The sequence below is a fragment of the Nasonia vitripennis genome (assembly GCF_009193385.2).
Source record: "Nasonia vitripennis strain AsymCx chromosome 3 unlocalized genomic scaffold, Nvit_psr_1.1 chr3_random0007, whole genome shotgun sequence".
Taxonomy (NCBI): Eukaryota; Metazoa; Arthropoda; class Insecta; order Hymenoptera; family Pteromalidae; genus Nasonia; species Nasonia vitripennis.
In genome coordinates this window covers 1480869-1489337 of record NW_022279626.1, presented here as the reverse complement: position 1 = coordinate 1489337, position 8469 = coordinate 1480869, and positions in this window count along the sequence as shown.

Sequence of the window (8469 nt, the reverse complement as noted above, 5' to 3'; positions counted from 1 at the left end):
TAGCAAAAAAGAACGGAGCAGTGCGAATGTGTCTGGCCATGAGAAGCGTAAACGATTGAAAAACGACCATGATGGACCGGAGGATGAAGACGAGATCTTTTGCAAATGTGGAGCGCCGAGGTATACATCGACCATTGACCTCACTTACAGTTTTTGGCAAATGCCCCTTGTGAAGGACTTACAGAAGTACACGGCCTTTCAGTATAAAGGGTTCATGTAACAATGTACAGTGGTACCCTTAGGTAATAAAGTTAGCATCACGGCATTACGCGATTCCGAACCTGTATTAAAAGGATTGAATGAATTCATAATTGACTTTGTAGACAACTGGATGTGTCGATCACAAACCTTTGCGGATCATCTAGAACACCTCAAAGTTTTATTCAAGCCAATCCTCTTAGAAGGACTTACGATTAACTTTAAAAAAGTTGAGTTTTGCCGAAAGGAATTAAAATTCTTAGTCCACATCATAACTCCCTCGGAATTTAGGCTGGACCTGGAAAAGATGCGAGGCATTCGTGATTTTACTCCACACCACAAGGTTAGACAATTTCGTCGTTTCCTTGGCGTAATCAACTTTTGTTCAAAGTATACGCACTTGCTCGACGAGCAAATGGTGCCACTTCTCCATCTAACTTATCAAAATATAAAATAAAAATGGGGGGAGGCTAAACAAGAAGCTTTCGAGATAATTAAATTCCTGTTCTGCGAGGAGATACTCTTAAACTTTCCGGAAAAGAGACGTCCTTTCGTTTTCGAAAGCATCGCGTGGAGCTGTGAAGCATCTGCTCGTTATAATTGACACATTTACGAAGTTCACGAAACTTTACCCGATATAGAAGGCAACAACAAGAGTGACGCTGAATTAATTCTTAAATGATTATTTTCTGAAATACGGCATACCACGACACGTATTAAGCGATCACGGAAAACTTCTTAGAGGATTGTATCAACGAGGGCTATCATGATACCACCGAATTTACACCTTACGAACACTAATTCGGTAGAAAACCCAAACGCTTCTGGTCGAAAATGGTGCCCGACCTATTTAACCCCGAACCTACGATACAGAAAAAATTCGATTAGATTCTTACCTCGTATGTTGTTGCCGATGGTTTGTCTACAGGTAACAAACTCTTACTTTACGTTGTGACAGCATAGCTGATAAGGAATTTACCTATGCCAATTAAGGCTTAATTAACAAAGGCGGGTGGATTGTGATTTTAATGCAGTAATTTTGATATTTTGAATATTCTTATTGTGAAATCTCTTGTTGGATAATTTTATCGCTCTATCGACAAGATTGTACACCATGGCAATTTTTCGAGACATAGGATGTTGTGATGTGTAATTTAAAAATCAGAGAATCAACAACAATCAACAATCTGAATCACACTTTCAATTTTAAAAACTACCACATTAAAGACAGAGAGATCGATTTAAATATGTAACACCCCGTACAAGCTCCGCAAAAAATGTATAAATATCAAATACTAAATTATATGTAACAACATTTTACATTATACAAGAGCATCTTAGGCTCCCCCACTCCAAATACGAAGCTACGCGTCACAGCTGACAGCTGAGCTCAAAGCATCAGTAGAACAGCAGCGCCACGTGCCAGCCAGCGGCAACAGCAGCAAGCAGCAAGAAAGCGGGGAGAGCGCGCAACACGCGCCTATATCTATATAGACCGAGCGGCGAGCGTAGCGGCGCAATTGTAATGAGAGTAGGAGTAGAGAGCGAGCGGCGGCGCGGCGTGCGCATTATATTATAAGTGTGTAAATGATTTTGTATATAGGTGTCAATGAGTGTGTGCAAGTATGAATGTGATTTTTTCCGGCAGCTCGATTCCCGCTCTCTCCGTGGCCTAGCATTAGCTCACTAGCTCCAGCGCAACTTAAGCATCTAGTCTCTTCTCAAGAGCAACACACGCCTTGAGAAGATAAACGACTTAGGATTATTTCGAATCGTTTCTATACTTATCAAATTTCGAGTCAGGCACGATATCGTATCTTAAAGCGTATCAGTCCTACACTTGTCATAAATTCAAAGACTTCTCAAATTCAAGCGTATCTACTTAAAATCTTATTTGTAAAAATCAAAGCGGATTTATTAATTTATTTTGTGATACAGAATATATGCAACAATTAATGCAATATTCTTATCCTTACTTATAATTTGAATATATTTATTTTGTTATAAAAACTTTTATTGTTGAAATGAATTTCCACTACCTGGTATCCCGGACCTGTCTTATATGATAATAATACACTACTATATAAAATTACTTTCCTATTTATGATCTGTTGTCAAAATTCGGACGTAGATCAGTAAATGATTACTGCTCTTCTCTAAAATTTAAAATCTCATACGCGCTACGGACCGAGAAGAGTCGTGACCATTTCAAATGAAAGACTAGTTTCCGAAATGCTACACATACAACTACAAGAAAATGGTATTAATAAGAAGGAAGGTACACAACATTTAAATACAGTATACACACACCTTATACATCAGATGAAAACAAAATAAACATATGCTAGGCTCTGACGTCAATAGCGGAAGAAATTGTCAACACGGCCGCTCGACTCTCTTCTCACTGCTTCGCGCTATATAAACACGACGAAAATCTCGACTCGCGCGAATTGGAATCGAACAGCTAAAAGAGAAACACTGTTCACCTACGTTCTCATCGCTGCGCGGCGGGGAAGCGCCTTCTCAACAAAACTTTGTACGGATATTCTCCATAATTGTAAGTTCTATTTTCACACTGTACATACATTATTATACACCAACAAGTTTTTAATTAATACAACATTTTTTACATTAGTCTCCTGATGAGGGCGGCATTGTCCGTCGAAAGATTGAGAAGAAAAGAGAAAATGTCTTCAAGTTTTTTCTCTCCTTTCACACCACACAACCTGCCTCGGGAAGGCCGATAGAGACAAATCAATATTCTTGATCACCACCGAGGGACAACATCAGATAGAGAAAAACCATTTCCCCTAAAAATATTTTTTCAATCGTATTAATTGTTATATTTTCATGAGGCTGGACCAGAGCACTTCACATACGTACAGAATACAGAGTTTCACTGATTTCAGGTGTTGGATTATTATGTTCGCGAATACTATGTTTTTACAGTTATTATCTTAGGATGTTGACTCTATTTTCTTAGTTGTATTTATAAGTAATCTTAGCAACTTACAATAATCACTGTTAGTCTCCTTAGTGGTGTGACCAATGGTGTTTGGACTCAGGCTACACAATTTCTCGTGGCAATATAAAGTTACCATGCTATTGAACAGCTGCTCTTGCTATTGCCGGAGATTCCACTCAGCGGTTCTTAACTCAGCTTAAATTTAGCACGCTCCCAAGGTGTTGGAGAGATTTAGCACGCTTCAAACACTAACACTAGCATACACCGCCACTTCACATTAGAATCAGTCATTACCACAAGAGATATATCGCTACGTAAAAAGGCACTGCGTGGATCGGCTCCGGGGTTCTTAAACCTAGGTACCGATGCAAGCAGTGGTTTAGATGGTAAAGATAGCGGCAGTCCGATTAACATTCGCCACCCGGGAGTATTGATGCGTGTAAGTTGCTGTAATTCGCACGCGAGGAGTGCTGACAGGCAGGTCAAAGCACTCGCTCTGATTATACGTTGGTTGTGTATAGGCGCTTGTCTGCTATGTTATTATTATGTATGCATTAATATATACTTGTGCTACACATACATACATGTGTTACGCATACATAGAATGGATGTAACATGGCACATAACAACTCTTTTCCCCCCTAGAAAATTGATGCCTCGGCAATGGAACCGGCGCAAAAATAAAAAAAAAAATGTGCCATGTTTATATACATTATCCGATTACAATATTTATATACATACAAATGAAACTTATAACATTTTTAAATTTGTTCGCGTTTACCTTACTTGTTTTAACTTGCATATTCTGCATTCATATGGGATTCTCTGACACACTCGCCGTTTGCCCAGTTAGTATGGCAAACAACGCACAATAGCCAATAGATCTTGTGGTGTCCCATGCTTTTGTACCAACGGTCCTTTCTGCATTTCTAGTCTTTTTAAGGGGAGTTTTGATCTATTGAACTTTTGGGCTTCTTTCTTTAGTTTATCCCTTTGCTGTGTTTTTATTAATCTGTCCTTTTCCCTCCTTTTCTTATTCTGATTCCCTTTTATTTTTGTTGGCTTTGTTACTTTTGGTATTTTTTTAATTAAAGTTTTCCTCTTCGTTTATTGTATTTATTGCTTATTTTGTTGTTAAGCTCTTCGCATCTGATTTCTTGTATTCTATACCTTTGCATGCTGGGCTTTTCCAAAATAAGGTTATCCAGCTTTATATCACCTCAATTGATATAAATAGTTATCGGTTTTTGTTGACGATTACATACCTGCTTTCTGTTTTTGGTTTTTTTTCAGGCTCTTCTTCCAGTTGAGTAAGGTATAGAATGCAGTCCTTCTTCCTTTTCTTGTTTCAATTTTTCTATACTGTCAAAGTTGCCTTGTTCTTTGTCAACCGGATTATCCACGTTCTCATGTGTGTGCGTAGCTGCTTTGGGACTTTGATTGTCACGCACTCGCTGTTCGTCTCTCTTCGACGCACCTCTTGCAATTATATGTGTGCACGGATTCGGCGGACACGGCGGACGTCCACTCACTTGCAAGTTATCCCTCTCTACCGCGCTGCTTGCGCTGATGTAAGTGCGTGGACTTGGCGGACATGGCGAACACGGCGGAGTGCCCAACTCCTATGTCTCTTTTCATACCGCGGGTCCAGTTGAATCTCCATTCGCTGTATATCTAGTGAACTTAATAATGTATATGCGTGCACTGGTGTCCGAACTTATTGATGTAGCTGGATTATCAGCGCACTGTTGGTTTTAATTGTCATCTATTTCGCGATTATTAGTGTTCTTGGACTCCGGCACTCTTGCACTGTTGCAACTGTTACGGCTATTTGTACTCGTTTCAGCCGTTTGATCGCTTTCTCTAGGATCTTTATGGGAGTGTGCACAACTTTTCTTTCAAACATTTTTTTATTTATTGCTGCTATAATTTTAATCGGTGTTTCACGTGTGGTTTTTATGTGAGCAGTGATTTCAACATGGCTGTGTATGAATGCAAACTGTTCTTTGTTGCGTCTACGAATAGTCGCGAGCGCATTTCTGCTGAGTGTGACAATTTTGCTGAATGCGGCATTTTGATACCGGATACTTTCCTTATAGCTGTAGGCCCGATGTAAATGTACGATCGGTATAATAATAGTATAATATTTGATTTAAGGGGATGTCGTCCCAAAAAACACTGTTTTTCTATTACATAAAACTTTTTGAATAATGTTTGCAAATAAAAAACCGAGTCTGTAGCGCCGTAGTGTTAAGTTTAATAAATCATTCTACAGAAAGAAAATTTCAATCGGACTTTTTGTTTTTCTAAAATCTTGTAAATACGAACAGATGTTTACGCGTACTTCGTCGTACTCATGCCATTGCAGTGCCAACCTTAAAATCTTAATTTAACATCAAACTTTTTTTAATAAATCTCGCAAATGAAAAACCGAGTCTGTAGCGCCGTAGTTTTAAGTGTAATCAATTGTTCTACTGAAAGAAAAATTCGATCAGACTTTCTGTTTTTCTAGAAGTTTGGAAATACAAAATACCCCGTGGCAGATTTGCGAAGCTTTAGCGTCGACATCTCCCTTAATAGTCGCGCGTAGTGGTGTGGTAGCAGCACCTCCTGGATTACCGACTTTCTCCGATTAATACGAAAAAGAAACTGCTCTTGATCATTGAAAGTGATCTGTATATTTAGCCTTTGTAAGAAATATATAATTGCGGCTAGGCGGCTTTAAGTTTTAAAATAATTGTCACCGATTGTCGGACCGGCGCGATACGGAGCTCGTGATTGACGACGAAAAACTGCTCGTTTGAGTGCGTATAAGGCTTTTTAAAACCTTCGTTCGTAGTGTAATTTTTGCAATATTTACAAACTTAAAATTACGGAAAATGTATACATAAAAAGTAGCGCTCGCTTACAACGTCACGAATTGCTGATTTATCATTTCGCTGATTCGCAAGGTAAATCGAAATCGTATTACAAAAGTGATTATTTTGCATTTTGCGAACTCAACTCATAAGCGACACTGACCATTGGAAGATTGAGATTCAGCAGTTTTTATTTAAGTTAGGCTATATCGAATTGTTCAAATCATAAAGAAATATTACTAATAGTAAGCATACGTCGTACGACGTAACAAGCAAACCGAATTTTCAAAACAATATTACTGAACAAATATTGTAGTAAAAATCGTAACTCTTGTACTTTTGTGAAAGATTTATTCTTAATTTTATTTTAAAAAAGGTTTTAAAAATTATGTCTGTTCCCTATTATATTGTATTAATAAATAGTAAACAAATAAGAAAAGCTCGAAAATCTAGCGACCCCCGGACGCCGCACAAAATAAAGGAAACATTCAATCAAACATGTAGCGACCCCTGGATGCTGCAAGGTTCGAGCAGTTAGGAAAACAAGTGTGGCGAGTAGAAATCGAGATGCGCTCAGAAAATGTTTCGTCGCCCCAACTTTATGATAGGGTCCGGATAAGCCCCAACCGGTACCGCGAGGTACGTCGCAAGTCATAAAATGTCCGACTGTATTCGGGTCTTTCCGAGAGCATGTTTTCTGCATCTGCACCGTGTTTTAGCCTCCCACTCTTTGCGATACTTTCCGAGGTGCTTCGGCTTCGCAGATGTTCCTCGAACCTCAGTTTTTCCTCGCCTCTCGATCTGTCAACGTCGAGAGACGAGCCCACTGTCACAGGTCCGACAAATAAAAACAAAGTAAAAACGAACACCGAGTTCTCATTTAAAGTAGTTTGATATCATCAACCTACACAAGTATACTAAAAAAATACTATAATAAAAATCAATAAATTAATAAAAATGTAACGACAGAACCAGAAGTGGAATATTGATTGGATCAGAACTAGGTCTTTAAATAAATAATCACTGGAATTCCCAGTAAAACCCCCCACACACACATACACACACGCAGATATATAAATATATATATATATACTAGGGGGGGTACCCCCCTGCTCGCTCTACTCGCAAACCCCCATATTTTGGTTTTTATTATATTGTATTGATAAATAATAAATTGAGTATAAAAAATGTAAATATTTATTTATATAAAAGTATTGTAAATAATTAAAAAAGGACCGTTCATCTGTAGATAGTCAATTTAGATAGTAGATTTTTTTTGGAATTTAATCTTGAAATTATATTTTAACTCTCGTTTTTATTGTCTGATATATTCTGAAATTAATATAAATAAATCAATTTGGTATTCAAATAGAAATTCATTTTTTTACTTAATAACCAAAATATTTTATAATAGATGATTTAAAAATGTTACCTTTCAAACTGTTAACAATAGATAATTTCTAACTTGATATATATCCAAATCAATAGTATAATTTTATTTACTAAATGAAACTATTGTTCATAGTAGCCTTTATTTTATATAATTATATCATGTCATATAATTACGTAAAATAATTGGCGAATTTTTTAAATAATAATTTAAGAAAAACAAAAAAAATCATCGCGCCTGAAACTCATTGTATATCCATATTATAATGTGCTTCTGACAGTACCTCTTGGGTGGTGTGGAAATCTGTCGTTATTATCTTCTCAATTTAAACTTTAACCCATCCTTATACCATTTTTCCAATAAAGGGGCTAGTGGAGGGGCCAGCGGAGGGGGTGCGGAGGGGCACGGAGGGGGGCGGAGGGGCAAAGAGCTCCAAAAATAACGTAAATTTTGAAACAATTTCACGTGAAAATGCGGAGGGGGGCGGAGGGGTTATTGAGATAAATTTACACATGCATCTATATAATATATATATATATATATATATATATATATATATATATATATATATATATATATATATATATATATAAATCACGAGATTATCACGAGAAATTAAAATATTGTAAGTACATTAAATAAGCACTTCACCACGAAATAATCGGGAAACGGTCATCAGAAGCCTCTAAGGCGCGCCAGTCGATAGATCGCACAGGAGTCACTATGCCTGAACCAGGCACCGGCCGCCGGCACCTCAGGCGACCTAAGTGATGACGACAAGGAAAGCGCATCCGGGATCTGATCCCTTAGAGTAGACGATTCCTCCAGACCGGAGCAGACCTTCGACGCACAGGGCAAACCTTACAGCGGGACAGGCAGCTTTCACACACAGCGTGACCATCATCACACTGCCGAAATTCCGAATAGATAAAATCATCATAGATAGAACAGGTAAATAAATCGCGAAGCAGCGCCTCTGCTCCGTCAGAGCTCTTTGCCGAAAGAGCCAGTGAAGTTGCCTGAGTTGCAGCGAGCTCGCCCGATCCAGCGACTGCAAC